This window comes from Megalopta genalis, chromosome 7 (assembly GCF_051020955.1).
Source record: "Megalopta genalis isolate 19385.01 chromosome 7, iyMegGena1_principal, whole genome shotgun sequence".
Taxonomy (NCBI): Eukaryota; Metazoa; Arthropoda; class Insecta; order Hymenoptera; family Halictidae; genus Megalopta; species Megalopta genalis.
Window position 1 is genome coordinate 21,838,872 of NC_135019.1, and position 17,336 is coordinate 21,856,207.

Consider the following 17,336-nt stretch of genomic DNA (forward strand, 5'->3'; position numbering starts at 1 on the left):
GTTTGTCGGCCGCTTTTAATTCTGCGGTTCCTATATCGATTTACAACATCCATCAACAAATGGTCAATAATCTTTTCTCTGAATTTTAAAATTTTCATCCGTTTACTTCCCCATTTTATGTGAACGTACCACGCATTCACCAGACAGGTTCCGCATATCAACTGTATAACAAGTTTCCGGTACCATTTGACTGTTCTTCGTAAAGAATTATAATATGACGACATTTGGTCAGACAGATCGACTCCCTTTTTTGCATCATTGTAAAAAAAAACAGTGTCTGTACTTCTAATAGGGCCGCCGATGATCCTAAGGCGGATCAAAGTTTGCCTAACTAAGGCCCACGCCGAGACCCGCCGTCATCCAGGGGAAAAGAAACCGATTCCCGGAAAATCGCGCGACGGCCTAAGCGGTCTGCGTCCACTTAGCCCGGCAATATATCTTTTGTCAGTGGCCCAGGAAACCAAATACTTGTGCGGACCCCTAAACTTGCACTTTAGAAATTTTCCCTGCACTTCATATTATTCGGATCTCGAGTGCCTGGGCGCCTGGAAATCGTCAGTCGTAGGTTCGACGAAATCACCGCTCGCACTCAACATAATTTACGACAAATACTTCCAACAATTTTCGCCATACATATTCCTTATGCGTGCCGTCATTCTTCGTCGAATAGGCACAATTAATTCTTTTTTCTATACGAAATTTAATAATTTTTTGCTTTGCGCTATATTGCATCAGACCTCTACTTTTGGAGAAGAATCGAACAGGGTACACCAAAATTAGGGCCAAAACTGGTAGGGTCAGCTTTACTTAACATTTACATGTGTGTAAATGTTAAGTGAATGTACGCAAACTAATATTGCCAATGGTGATAAACTGCGATTTTCATAAAAATTGATTTTCCCAAAAATTGAGGACGATGAAGCAAAACCAAATTTTAGATTGGTTTTTAGCTCGCCGAGATCTATCTGAAACACCTACTAGGTATTACCGCGCAAGTATTGTGTTGAACATTAATTTGGGCTTGCGCCGCCCCACGGAACGGAGCGTTAATTCAAGCGCCGCCGCACGGAAAAAGCTATAAATATCCGCGCCGGCGTCAACGTGTTAAAGTCACCCACCACGATCGAATGGTTATGGTCCAGTGTGCCCATCAGGTCTTCCAGGTGTTGTAGGTGCGATATGTAGTCAGTCAGTCGTATGTTCGGTGAGTAGTAGCAGCTCACAACAGTTATGTCGTTAACCACTTGCGGTGCAAAGAAATTCTCGGTTGCGCGTGCCAGAACAATCGAGCGGGAATCACTTCGCTGCGCGTTCAGCGGGTGGGTTCCAGAATAGAATATAAAGAGGCAGAAGGATAAAATTACATCTGTATCAATAATAAATTTATTTATTAATAATCTTGCAGGGTGTGATACTTTTCAAAACTACTTGGAATGTGTAACGCTACAAGACACGTTTTACACTCCCATGTAGTTTCACTCCGTTTTTTATGTTTAGCGCATACTACGCACCTCCGTTGTGGATTTTTTTTGGCGTTTGTAGGTGGTATATTTCTTGGGAAATGTCCCCATTGCTTCGCTTGTAAGCGACTCGGAGCATTTCCAGCAGACATCCTTCCACGTCTTTGGTAATCAGGAAGACATACTGTTTCTAAAATCTGTTCGGCTACATCGATTCGAAACTTCGAAAAAGAATACTTTTTACATTTTGGTATTTCCATTTTTTTGCAATATAAAATATATGAATTGAGCAGTGCCATATCTGCTATGTAAAAACATATTTTTTTATAAGTTTTAACGTATTTTCTCATTAATTTAAAAGATGATAAATAACTATCTTGCAGATCCACTCCACCCATACCCTCATTGTATTCCAAAACGATGTTAGGCTTTGTTGTAAGGCTATTATTATTTTTCCACCTCTTTTTTTCCACTTCGACCATCTCAATTTTTGTATGTTTCGTGGACATTACATATATGTCTTTTTTGTCTTTCCATTTTGTAACCAAAATTCCATTACAGGAGCGCGATATCACGTCAGAACGTTTTAGTTTTGCAGCTGCGAGTTCTTTAGGCATATTCTTCCTATTGCATCTCACTGTTCCTATGGCATTAATTTTTCTAGACTGTAACTTTTGAAATAGGCTTGGCGAAGAATACCAATTGTCCAAAAATAGAGTATGCCCGTAACCAGTTAGTACTGTGGACATAAGCATTGTGACGCTTTCAGAGACACCTACATTCGCATTTCTGTCTAAATCTTGACCAGTGTAGATTTTGAATTTAATGCAATAACCCGACTTGGATTCACATAACTTATAAAATTTCACTCCAAAACGTGCTCTTTTGGACGGATTATACTGTTTGTACGAGATCCGACCCGTGTACTTCATTAGCGACTCATCTAACGAAATGTATTCCGCGGGAGTGCAAATATTTTGAAATTTCTCATTAAAATAATCGATTACACTCCGCACTTTACATAATCGATCGTCATTATCGTTTACAACTTCGTTATCAGTAAAGTGCAAAAAGCGTGAAATTTGTGCAAATCTCCAATAGGGCATTGTTTTTCGAAATATTGGTGTCTCGATTACGCTTCTTTTAGACCAATATGACTGCACAGTAGATTTTTTGACTTGGGACATCAAAATGCACAAAGCAAAATACGCATGTACTTCATCTATATTGGTGTCCCACCAAATGTCTTCAAATTTTCGTAATTTGCGGTTTTCATTTTGGAGTGTTTGACTGGCGTAACGATTAGTTTCTGTCACAATAATTTTCCAAAAGTCTTCTGCTAATACTTCTCTTGTCATTTGTTGTTGGGATTTGTACAATGAAGGACACGCGATCATAGAACAATATGATTTAATATTATATAATAAGGCTTATGAACTACATGGTAATACAATACCGGCTTTACCACACAAAGTCTATACACGCTCTCAACACGTGTCGAGCGCACTGGGATGAGACGTACGCACTGCAATGCGCACGTAAAGCCATGCGCGCAGTGCTACCAACGGCTATGGGCAGAACAACCCATCATTTGTAAAGCTGTGACATTTTGCCCAACAAGAATATGTATTCTAGATATTCTTGAATATTCCCATACTTGCGTTATATTTTTCGCGTCTTTCCAAATCCATTCCTGGGATGAAACATTCCTTTCTCTATTCTCATTCTGAACATCTTCCTCGTCGTCAGATATAATTCTACGCCGATTCCGACGTGGAAAAACAATTTGTTCTAAATCACTGTCAGATTCTACATTGTCTTGTCTTCTCCGTTTATTTATAGAAATAACATCACTGGCTTCGCTATCACTTTCCATTTTACAGTCTGGGGTCAATACTAATAACTTTACACGATGAAGAGCAAGCAGAAACTGTGCCTCGGTAAAGAATTTTATTGAACAGTGGACATGTCACGCACGTCATTTATCTTTCTGTAACAATAGCCCAACGACGTGCGTAACACGTCGCTGGCGTTCCGGTAACAAAAGCATGTTGACGTGCGTGGCACGTCTTTCCACCGCAAGTGGTTAAGTTGAACTGCCACGCACCCATCTGCACTAGCCAGCAGCTGTATGGGGGTCATCCTCTTGGTGGCCCTTTCCGTAACCCATATGGCCGCTCTGCCGTCACTGGCCCCGAACCTCCAGGATCCTCCAGGGTTCAGATATCACTACCACGTGTATACTCCAGTCAATGGTGTTCTGCTGTAGCAGGTCATGGGCTAGCTTGCAGTGATTTAAGTTAATCTGAAGGATATTTAGGTGTGTGTCCTTCATCTTCTTCCTGTTTTTTTTATGCATGAGGCAATGTGTGTTTGCCAGCAGTAGCAGTAGTTATTGGTGGGTTAGCGGTGTCCAGCAGAGCTTGAAGGGTGGGTTTACTCCTTGTTGTTGCTGCCTTTCTCGGGATTTTTTTATAGGATTCCAACTCCGGGGGTTAGACGCGCCCCGGAGGAGTCCTCGTTGAATATTTCCGCGGCATTTTTGGAGACTAGTGTCACCCTAGTCTCGTGTATCTTGCCTGTCTTTGGGGTCGGGCTAGCTACAGTCGGCGCTTGGTCCAGGTCAGCTTCCATGGGGGTTGCTGGTGGGCCATTAACGCCAGCGTTCGTTGTGGTTATGCTTCGATTGCTGTCCTCCTTTTCTCCGCTCTTTGGATTCGGAGTTTTGCCCAGGCTGGTTGCCTTCGCCGCTTTTGGTTTTCTAGCAACCTTCCTGGCGCCGTCTGTGAGTGGTTTTTCTTTAGCTCCCTTGCCTTTACTATGTTTCTCCCGTGCTTCATTAAGTGCCCTGCTGTATGCCGGGCAGTTACGGCCTCCTGCTCTATGGCCCTGTGCGTCGCAAATTATGCACTTTTCTTCCTTGGTGCAGGTTTTTTCTGCATGGTCAAGGTTCCCACACTTGCGGCAACAACTCTCTATGTCGTCGTTGTTAGCCTGGTCTTTATCCGATACCGGATCATATACCTCCACAGACGGAGGAGAGTCCGGGAACGGATCCGGCTTTAAGGATTCTTCGGCCAGCTCTCTCCCTATATCTCGGAGCCTTTGCTCGAATTTTACGCTGAACTCCCGTTTTAGCGCAAGGACTCGTCGAAAGAATCTGGTTTTACGCCCCCCCCCCCCTCGACGTTTATTATGTGCACGCTTCTTCGAACCATTCATCTAAAGATTAATTTTTAGATTCATTATAAATATATATGTATTTTTGGATTCTTATTATTATTATTCTCTCAGTATTATTAACCTTAAGCGTCACTTAGACGCAGCTAGGTCGGCACGTGTAAGCGTCACTTGGACGCAGCTAGGTCGGAAAGTATAAGCGTCGCTTGGGCGCAGAATAAGTGCCTCGTATTAGCGTCAGTTGGACGCAGAGTAAGTGCCAGTCCAGAGAGGTAAATAATGATAAGAATCACGCTTGATTGATATTTAGTAAAGTAGTAAAATTGGACGTTCGAATACAGCTTTAACAAATTTTAACTAATGAACTAATTTTAAAATTATTAATAATATAAACTCGTCGTTAGAACAAAGAACCATGCACTGAGTTTTACAATGTTTTTATAAGTACCTTAGCGTATATTATTCGCCGTTGATTTTAACGAACACTTTGAATTATTACGTTTGATAGACTCTGTTTGGTAGACTGTGTTTGACACACTGTGTTTGATAGACTGTGTTTGATAGACTGTGTTCGATGGACTGTGTTCATGATTAACTGTGTTCGATTGACTCTTCGGCCACTGTGTTTGGTAGACTGACTTCTGCAGACCTTGCCTGTGTTTTTATAGGGCGCAGCTAGTGGTCAGACAGGTGGGGGTTCCCGTGCGACTGAATCTTCGCGGCCTGTCCCGCTGCATTCCATTCCTATCTGCATCCGCTGGCGCGCCGGTCCTTATCGCAGTCACGTATGCCTCGGCGAGACCGAGTCTACGTGCCTCTTCTCGCTGCATACCTTTCCTATCTGCATCCGCTGGCGCGCCGGTCCTTATCGCAGTCACGTACGGTCCATGCGCCAACTTCTGCTTCGCGTTTCCCACCAGAGTATTGCCATCGCCACAACGACTGAGTGGGGACACTCGCTGGCGGGGATGGCTACGTTCGCTGGGCCATCGCGTCAGTTGAGTCTTAGGTTCTAGACAGTGCGGTACGATAGTATTAACTAAGACCAGTCGCGAGTGCAATCACAGTTCGTTCATTAGTTTTTACTATTAGTTTTTGATTTTCTGTGTCTACAAGTGTTTCTTCGTTTGAGTTTTTATTCGGCGAGCTGTGATTCTCGTTCGTGGTGAGTTTACAGTTCTATTTTTAAAAGCGGTATGGTATATTCGGGAAATGTTACGTTTTTGATACTTTTAGTTTTGATTCTTTTAGTTTAGTGATCATTTTCGGATTTTTAAATTGAAGGGCTGAGTGCTCAAATGGTGTCAAATTGCGATGTAATTTGACACCATTTTTCAAAATTTTGCGTGCGCCCGGCGCTCGACCCGACTTTACAATAACGCTTTAGTCGCGGAACGGCCGCGTGATCCCGACGACCTCGACCGACGCCTTTCCAAAGCCCCGATCTTGGCCGTCAATTTGCCTATCTGGATGATCAGGCGGTCCAGCTTTTCCTCAATCGCCGTTGGCCTCAGCGCGGGTTCCGCGGCGGTGGAGTGGCCCCCAGGCGCTGGCGCAAGGGCTGCTGCAACGGGTGGTCCTCCAAGCGCTGGCACACGGGCTACTGAAATAGAAGGGCCCTCAAGGCCGGCGCACTCGCACAAGCGATCGGCAACCGCCGCGAGCTTATCGGGGTCGGAGATCCCCGTGAAAGCTAGGGTCGCACGGTGAGCTGGTTGGATGAGTTCCATAAATAGGCTCGTTAACACTTTCACAACCGCATGTTAGCGCAGTGAAACGTCGCCAGTGGCCGGCAATATTTTGGAAGAAAAAACTTTACGTAAATTCATGAAACAATTAACATTATTATTATAAATCAATAATCAACATTATTATACAACAATATTTTCCCTTTGTGTGATAATTATTGAAACGTACAAATATAAAACAAAATTCATGACAACATAATGAAAGTTTTTGCTTTTTATTGAATAACTCCATTTAACTATTGGGTTGGCAACTAAGTAATTGCGGATTTTTTTTAGAAAATCAAAGACAATTTTTTCATGGAACTAAATAACTTTATTCTGTAATGTATTGCCCATTTTGATCAATGACCTTTTGCCATCTTTCAGGCAGCATCATAATCCCACGTTCATAAAACTTCTGGTTTTTATTAGCAAAAGACTGAATCAGGTACGATTTGACATCATCATCATTATTGAAATTTTTACCATTCAAGGAGTTTTGTAAAGATCGAAACAAAAAGTAATCAGATGGTGTAAGGTCAGGACTATATGGTGGATGTGGCAAAACATCCCAACCAAGCTCCAATAATTTTTGCCGAGTGGCCAAAGATGTGTGTGGCCTTGCATTGTCATGATGGAATATAATACTTTTTCGATTTGTCAATTCGGGCCGCTTTTCTTCAACTGCATTGTTTAATTTCGTTAGTTGTTCAATGTATAGACATCAGAATTGATCGTTCGGTTGGGTGGTAAGAGTTTAAAGTAGATAATTCCTTTGTAATCCCACCAAACTGATAACAAAACCTTCTTTTGATGAATATCAGCTTTTGATGTTGTTTGAGTTGGTTCACCTGGCCTGCTCCACGATCTTTTCCGCTTGATATTGTTGTAAACAACCCATTTTTCATCGCCAGTTATCAGTCGTTTTAAAACTGGATCATTTTCATTACGTTTCTTTAGAAAATCGCAGCTGTTAATGCGTTGCGTTAAATGCGTTTCTTTCAGTTCGTGAGGAACCCATGTATCGAGTTTTTGAACATAGCCAAGTTGTTTTAAGTGATTTTCAATGCATGTATGTGATACATGAAGCTTCTCTGCAATCTCACGTGTTGTACTGTGACGATCCGAATCGATTATTGCTTTGATTAGGGCGTCATCAACTTCAACTGGACGACCAGAGCGCTTTTCATCTTTGAGTGAAAAATCACCAGAACGAAATTTGGCAAACCAATTTTGACACTGACGTTCTTTTAAGGCTTCGTCACCATAAACAGCACATAACTTTTTATGAGCTTGCGATGCGGTTTTTCCTTTGCGGAAATAAAAAAGCAAAATATGACGAAAATGTTCCTTTTCATTTTCCATTTTTCAACGAACGCCAAACGAAAACTACGCAACCGATCAAAAAACTTTTTTTACTGATTTACAGCTGAATTGCCAACTATCAAATAACAAAATGTGTTTTACATTTGTACTACGTCTGCAAACCTAAAAATTCAACTGAAGCCATCTATGAGTGAAATCCGCAATTACTTAGTTGCCAACCCAATAAATTCCGCATTTATTTAATATTTCTTTTTTTTTGATGAAATGTAGCAAAACAGTTCCCCAAGTGTAATGCAAGTTTGCAAGTTTTACACATGAATCTTGTGGTTCTTCTCTGACGATGTGAATAGCATACGTGACATCTTCTTCTTTTACGTTTGTTAGTTGGACTAATTGGAATCAATTGGTGGTGTTTTAAATTTCCAGAAAGTCTGTGAAGTGGATCCTGATGATGATGAGTCGATGTTGTAGGGTTTGTAAAATTCCCTTCGATTTCTCCCTCTTGTATCCAATATCTTGCTACACACAGCAGGAAGTCACGAAATGCCCGAGTTTTACCACAACTTGCGTTCATATGTTTATATACTTTAAACGCATTGAACACAAAAAACCGCAGTTAAAAAGATACAATGAAACCTTTTGAGACCACTTTAGAGTCTTTCTGAATATAGGGTAATAACTTAGATATTGATCAGCTCGATCCACTCCTTTCATATGCTGATTATAATAAAAAATACATCGGGGTTTTTGAATCGCCCGGCCAGTTTTTCTGCAAATCTTTCCAGTGTCCACAAATTCGGCATTGTGAATTGTAGATATCATTCGGACAACTCTGTTTTTCAAGGTTTGCCACAACTACAAAAGTATTTCTCCTTGTCGCCTAAACAAAGATTCCGATCTTTTCAATTTCGCATTTTTTAAAGAATCTGGTAGTTCTCAGTCACGCCTTATTGTTCCACACACTCGGATTTGTTTCAAAAGTAGTTCTTTTGCGAGGGCAACGCTATTGTACAGATTGTCCATATACAGATGGTGCCATTTTCCAAAGGAACGTCTCAATAATTCCATTATCGTGGTGTTTAAACTTTGCCCAACGCCACTGTTTGGATGCGTCGTATTCACACCCGATATTGCCACTCCGCGATATTAACCCCTTCCCGTACCATTTAGCTCGACGAAACTCGGGCCCGAGCGGTTCGCATCAACGCGCGCTAAACAGACCAGACTGTAAACAGTCGCAATACGATCCGAAATGTAGATGCCCGCAATATCTGTGATATAGTCAATTTTACGCGATACTGGAGTTGAGGAAGTAAACTCTAATGCTTTTACACGTTTATAGATATTATAAATTTATTATATTTTGTATATAATAATGTAGTATATAATAGCTGTTTATATGTTATTGTAGAAAATGTATAGCAGCTTTCGAATGTAGTTTGGTGCTCTCAAATATAATACACACTGCGCCCAAATTGGAAATAGCATATTATTAAAAAAAATTTAATCAGAAAACTAAATATCTAAAAAAAATACATACAGCTCTACAAATCCTCCACGGTATGATATGTCTTAAAACATTCCGGCAGATGTAAAGCCACTTGGCATTTCGAGCATTCCCACTTCGTTGCGCTTCGTATTTTACGTTTATAACAGACTTTGCACATTCTTGTTGGATGCTTATTTCGAGGTGTCGGATCTATACTTTTGGAGAAATGAGCCCAATATTGGGCTTGGAGTCGAAGGGGCGTTTCAGCTGATGGTTTTCCACGCATTTTGTAGTCCGGTAATTTAACAATTTGCAAAATTGCCTCTGCTATATCTACACGGTAATCAACATAAGTCTGCCGATTTCGACTGTAAATTGTTTTCTGCATAATATAGGTATTGAACAGAGCCATATCTGATATGTAAAAGAAAAGTTTTCTATATCCTTTCATGACTTTTCTCATTATTGGGAAACAGGCTAACATTTGATCTTGATGGTCAACTGCACCCATACCCTTATTATATTCTATGATACATTTCGGCTTCATTACTTTCTGTAACTGTTTGTTTGATTGCTCGACCATCTCTACTGTTTTGTGTTTTGTGGAGAGCATATAAACGTCGCGCTTGTCCTTCCATCGCAAAGCTATCAAATTATTGCAACATCTCCACACGAATTCTCCTTTCTTCAAAATATGTTTTTGCATGTCTTGTGGCATATTTTTTCTGTTTTTTCGTACCGACCCGATAACGTTTGTCTTTTGACGGTGTAATTTTAGAAACAGGTTGGGCGAAGAGTACCAGTTATCCAGGAATAAAGTGTACCCTTTATTTATTATAGATTTTGACAACTCGATAACAACATTCTCCGACGCACTCTCGTGTCGATTAGTTCTGTCCTGGCCGGTATATATTTTAAATTCATGGCAGAAACCGGTAGTTGCCTCGCACAATTTGTAAATTTTTATTCCAAACCGAGCTCTTTTTGACGGATTGAATTGTTTGTACCCTAAACACAACACCCTTTATATTTCATCAAGGATTCATCTATGTTAACATATTCATTGGGTGTGTAAATTTCTTTAAATTTTTGATTCCAAAAATCAATGACCGGTCTTATCTTGCGAAGTCGGTCTTTACTATCACCAGTTTCATTATCGGAGAAATGTAAAAATCTCGAAATTTGACGAAATCTCTTAAATGGCATCGTTTCTCTAAATATTGGCGTTCCTAATACAGCCCTTTTAGTCCAGTAAAGTTGAATACTTGATTTTGTTACTTGACCCATCAAAATACATAGTGCAAAATAGGCCTTGATTTCGTCTAAAGTGACAGGATACCAAGTATCGTCTACACATCGTTTTTTTCGCTTGTCGTGTATTGTTTGATCTGCGAAGCTATTTGTTTCCGTAACCAGGCTTTCCCAAAACTTCTTATCAAATGTAATAAAGAATAGGTCTAGTATTGTTGGATTGTCGCTTAAATTATTTAAGACAGACGCCTTTATTCCACGATGTTCAGAATACTTCCAAACTATTGGTGTGTTTTCTACTTTTCGCCAAATCCATGGTTGTTCTGTCGTACCTTCCTCTTCACTACTATCATCTATAATCATATGCCTTATTCGCTTTGCAACTGGCATCAACACGTCACTATAAGAAGATTCGTTATCACGGCCTTCACTAAACATTTTTGTACCTTGCATTTTGAAGGGGTTTCTTAACTTCTAACCCTTTCGCTCCGAACGACGGATATATCCGTCATCCATATGAAAACTCGCGGAGCCGAACGCCGGATATATCCGACATCCACATGATCGCCCTCTGGGGACGAACGCCGGATATATCCGACATGCTGGTAAAATCGCGACCTAATTTTTGGACTGCACCGCCTCTTGTTACTATTGCGTGAATCTTCTGGCGAAACAAACAAACGACAGTCCGAAATAAACGACACACCATTCAAGTTATATTTGTTCTACCTGCATTTCCCATTATTATTGTGTTGCATGTCATAAAGGGATAGAAAATCGAAAGTACTAACTTTAGGACTAATTATTATGTATTATGTTTTGTATTATGAATATTATGTTTTATTTTATTACTGTATATTATATATTATTTCTTCACTTTTTCCATTGTTAATGAAACTTTTTTTACCTATTAAATAATTTTATACCTTATGCAGAAATTATAACTATATTGTTTTAAAGAAAAATCCCTTTTCTTCCCAAATACACTATCCACGCGCAATGTGCACAATTTCGGCGGGTGGTTCCGTTCAGGAGGGGCGCTACGGCGGACTGAACCGCCGTAGCAAAAGGGTTAATAATTGAACTGCTTCGTAACAGCAACGATAAGAATCGTGACTAACTGTTCTGAGGTACTGAGAGGAACTAACATTCATTCACGAGCGTAACGGGCAAAAAGTCAGTCCGCGATTTCGGCTTGCTATGTTTACGTTTGGCCCAAGTATCTGTTCGCGACTCAGACTCGCGATATTTATGTTTGGCTCAAGTATCTGGTCGCGAGTCAGACTCGCGATATTTAAGTTTGGCCCAAGTATCTGTTCGCGAGTCTGACTCTCGATATTCATGTTTGGGCAAAAATCTTCATCGCGAGTCTGACTCGCTAAAGTACGGGAAGGGTTTAATTATCCTTCGGGTTGTAAAGCCGAGTCTGCTGCGCGACGGAGTGGATCAATATTTTTGTCCGTTTGATTAGAAAGGGACAAATATTTTGTTTGGAATATGCCGCTCAACAAAAATGATTACGATTGTTGCTGTGAACTGAAACTGACGACTGACTGAAGACTAACACTAACGTACCGGCATTGTTTTATACCTAATCTTACCATAGAGGGTCATTTGACCCCTTATGGCATAAACGTTGATTTTTCGTAAAAAATTCTTTATTTATTAAAGGAAACAGTTTGCAACATCATTTCGTATAAAATTAAACACACATTTTTATTGTTATAAACAAAGCAATCAACTAATTACATTTTTTACATATAATGGGATTCTCCTTCGTACATTTCCCGCAAACAAATTTTTTGCAAACGGAGCAAGTTTGTGTTGTTTTGTTGCCTGCACACAATCTTATTTGACATTTTTTTCGAGATTGTGAATTATCGTTGAAGCTGCTTGAGATTCCTTCTCGTTGGTTTTCCTTCTCTTCTTCACAAAATCGTAGGTACTCTGTGACAAGCTCGTCTGCCAATTGTAACGGGAAACTCTGCCTTGATAGCTTCAATCCTGTTGTTTCCTGGTAAAGTATCCACGAATTGATTCCAGCGAAATCCAAGATATTGAAGAACACCTGTACAGGCCATCTATTGCACTTCGATTTTACGCTGTACTTTCGCTCCATTTGATCAACTATATCGACGCCAAATTTGGTTTTATTATAGTACGTGATTGTTTCGGGTGTCTTTTTTCTATCGTTCTTGATTTTTACAGTTTTATGTTTGGTACTCAATATTACTACTTTTTTCGTGGTTTTGATTTATAAATCGTTAGCGTACAGTCATTTGATTTGTATATCATTGTTGAAAGAAGTTTCAAATTATCTTTTGTTGTTTTTGCAAGTGCGGGCAATTCCCTCCTGTTCGCACGCATTGTTCCCACTAACGTTGTCCTTTTCGTCAATAATTTTGTAGCCAGAGATGCAGTCGTAAAAAAGTTGTCGGTTGTAATATTTCTTCTACAGTTGGTGAAAGGTTCAACTAATTTCATTACAACAAATTCGCTGAGTGGTATTGACGTCGGTCTGGTTTCCTCACGTCCTAAATAAGGCATACCGTTGACAACGTATTTGGTTTTTACATCAGATGCCAGCCAAAATTTTATACCAAATTTGTCGGGTTTGTTTGGCATGAATTGGGTAAATTTGCACCTAGTTTTTGTCGGAAAGAGTTGCTCATCAATGCTGAGATCCGTGCCTGGCTTATAACAACTCTGGCAATTTTCTATGAATTTCTTCCATACCTCTGAAATGAGAGCAAATTTGTCCACACTCAAACGTTGGATTCGTTGGCTTCTGTCGTCGAACCGCAGAAATCTCAAAATTTCTGAGAAGGTGTTTCTAGTCATTGCTTTTTTGAAAAAAGGGAGGTCCCCATTTCGATTTCCACAGGAGGGAAATGGGTAAATTTTTTGCCTGATAGGCGCCCCCCCCCCCCCCACGTGCATATAATACTCCAATGAATGCATATAATTTTTGTATAGGCAGATCCCATGCAGTCTCCAAAACTCGTAAAGCTTCTGCTTCTGTATATTTCTTTATGTTTTCAATAATTGTGTGATCTATTATCACCGAAAATGCAGATGAGGCTTTACCAGACATAATATTTCTTTTGGCATATGCCGTTGGTCCTGATACTTCTCTGAAAGTAAGCGATGGTCTTCCGATTGCCGGTCCTTCTCGAATTCGCTGCCAAACAGTTCCATCAATAGCAGTGGCAGTGCCTTCAAAATTCTGTTCACTATCACTTTCAGAATCCGATAAAAATCTTCGGCGCCTCTGTCCTCTATGGAGATTCATAAAATATCCAGTTTCATCGGCAGTCATATCATCATCCTGTGTTTCCTCATTGTCTGCAGAATCACTTCGACTTTCAGTTTGATCATCTTCTGGTATTGAAACTTCTTCACCCGAATTCACTTCACTTATTTGTCGAACTCTTTCCAACTCTCTCACTGACCGTGCGGACATATTGGGGGTTGCAGTGAAACGTAAGTCCAATTGAATGTAACAGAAATTGTCAAGATATAACTAAAACTGATGTTTACTCTGCGACTCTCAATATACGACAGCACTTCTATTTCGTTTGGCTACAGAAAACTCATTGGAGGGAGTGTTGTGAATTCCTGATAAGAGTCTGTTCTGTTTACTGTTTACTTACTTACTTACGACACGCATGTCAGGATCCGATAAATGAAAGTCATTTGAGAAGGGTATCTGAATTTAAAACTAAGGTTTCAGTTAGAAAATTGCTGAAAAATACTAAATTTCGTATGGGGTCAAATGACCCCCCGTGGTACGTAAGGTAGGTAAAAAATTTTTCGTTAGAAAAAATTAGCTACGAAAAAAACGAAAAGCGAGAAATTGAACAATCCGATGACATACAGTCGGTCACGAAAATATTCGGACACCACTATAATTTTAACTATTATAATCCGTACTTTAGACAAATATTTAAAAAGAACAAAAAGAGGCTTCACGTATGTTACTATGCAGTATGTAGTTAACAAAAACATAAAAAATATTTATTTACGATACGTGGTTATATAAATAATTAATGAAATATAGAAAGAAGGCCTATTTTAATGTCACGAAAATATTCGGACACCATGAAAATTAAATTTATTTTATTGTACATAAATCTTACTTTTATAAATTAATATTTCGTTGCATATCCCATCTGCTTTATGACGTATCGCAATCGTGTTGGCATATTACAAATTATTTTTTTTAAATAAACTTGCCCAATACGTAGCCATTCTTCTTGCAGACGTCGTTTGAGTTCTTCTTTTGTGTTTATGGGTGTTGTCCGAATTCTACGATCCAATTCATCCCATAAATTTTCAATGGGATTCAAATCTGGTGATTGCGGTGGTGGGTGGAGGACATTTTTACAAGTATATAAAGGGAATTCTTGCACAATTCGCGATTTGTGCTTTGGGTCGTTATCCTGATAAAACTTTATCCCATTTTTAAGACCCATATTTTCCGCACTTTTTTTTAAATTTTTTTGCAAAATGTGCAAATATCTGTTTTTATCGAGGATATCGTCGATAAAAACAAGTTCTCCTACGCCATGGGCCGAAATACAGCCCCATATCATCACAGATCCACCACCGTGTTTCACAGTCGGCTGCAAATGTTTCGGATTTAATTCTTCCTTCGACTTTCGCCAGACTCTAATTCTTCCATCACTTCCATAAACATTAAATTTGGACTCGTCCGCGAAAATTACGTCCTCCCACCATTCACTGTCCTTTGCAATGTAGTTTTGTGCAAATCTCAATCTTTTCATTCTGTTCGCTGCGTTGATATACGGCTTCTTTCGAGCGATTCTTCCATTATAGCCCTCCGATCGTAACACTCTCCTTATGTTTTCTGGATGCACTGATATTCCACGGCATTCATTTAATTCAGTTGCTAATTTTGGAGCACTTATTCGAGGATCACATTTGATTTTCCTAATTATAGAGCGTTTATCGCGAACAGTTAAGATCGGTTTGCGTCCGCTTTGAGGGATAGATTCAATTCTATCTTCGTTCTTGTAACGTTGAACAATGTCCCATACGGTGCTCTTGCTAATGTTCAATAAATTAGCAATTTCGCGAATCGATTTCCCCTTTTCCCGATGAAAAATTATTAATTGTCGCTTTCGGGTAGGTTCGTTCGTAATTAAGTGTACTCGGGTGCGGTGGTAGAAAGTTCTTTTTATTTCGCGGACTATGTCTGCGGACGAGTCGCGATACAATGATCTTTCGTTTTGCCGTTTGCCCTGGTAAAATTCTTGAACAACCCTGATTGGTCAACCCCACGCGTTGGGCCTTTCCAATCAGCGTTGCTCATTTTGTCCTTCTCACCGCCCGCCCCTTACGCTCTTTGCGTATTTTCGGGACGGCTCGGTAATCGGGGGGGATGATGAGTCATACGTGACACGTGTGGAAACTTTCCTCCGGGTCACCCACGTCGGACCACCTGGCCTTTGAGTCGCTGGGCCCGCCTCGAGTACCCTTCGGAAATTCTCCTAATCTATGACGGTCTCTTTAGCTATTGAGGAATTTCTTAGAAAGACTCTACTGTGTGAACATCTACCGTGAAAGACTCTACTGTGCTATCAGGTGGTGAGCTTGTCTTCTCAAAAATAGCTTCTTCGAAGGAGAGTCATAAATTACGTCAGCCGTTTGCACGAAGACTAAAGATCTTTTTGTGCGCACGACTGGTCGCTACATCACCCCCTTACCAGTGCAAACGTTACTTAATTCTACTTAAATTAACTTATCTCTAGGTCTAAAACTACTATATACAAGATTTTACTCGGTACTTTTTACAATGGTGTCTACCTATTTCCGACTTGCAGTCTATCTGGAAATCGCACTCGCCTACCCGAACGAGTGCGAGGGGGTTCCTGCGTGCAAGTCGGCGGACCGTCTGGGTTACGCTCGTCGTTCGGTCTCTGTTCGTCCTGTTGAGTCTGTACGTACCCGTCATTGTCGTCGTCTAATATGTAGGCGGGTTTGAGTCGGTCGATTGAGACCGTAGTCTCTTTACCTCGAACCCGCACTACGAATGTCTTTTCACTTCGCGATACGACCGGGAATGGGCCCTCGTACGGATTCTGAAGAGGGCTTCTTACCGCGTCTGTTCTAATGAAGACGTGCGATGCTGTCGCCAAGTCTTTGAAGACGAAAACTCTCTTCTGACCGTGCCGAGAACCACTCATAGGTCGTATGTCTCTAAAATGATTACGGAGCTGGCGCACCACTTCGGCTGGCTCTGCTTCGCTGGTGCTCTCGTTGCGAAACATTTCCGCGGGCAGCCGTATGTTTTCGCCGTACACCAGCTCGGCTGACGATGCGCGTAGATCATCGCGGTACGCGGCGCGGATACCTCGGAGAACGGCAGGTAACGCATCGGTCCACCGGTCGTCGGCGCGACACTTTATCGCGGCTTTTAACTGTCGGTGGAGGCGCTCGACCATACCGTTCGCTGCGGGGTGGTAGGCGGTGGTTCTGAGATGCGTGCACCCGAGCAACACGCTCAATTGTCTAAAAAGATGGGACTCGAATTGCCGGCCTTGATCTGTGGTGATCCTTGCCGGTGTCCCGAAACGCGCGTTATGACATCTACGACCTTAGAGACCTAACGGACGCTACCTTTTGTCAACTGCACGTCGCTCGTTGACGGACGGACAACTCGCCTCGTTGAGTCGGAGATTCCCCGTCCATAAATGTTTTTTTGGGGGGGTGGGGGGGTGGGGGGTGGAAGGAAAAGGGAATTCGTCCCGGAGAAAGCTAAGCGGATGCGGTCCGAAATTCCGTTGAAGGACGGAACATATTTCCCCCGTTGAGAGGGTACCGATCAAGTTATATGTGCGATTGGGTTCGTGAACGATACATAGATAAGAGCTAAATAGA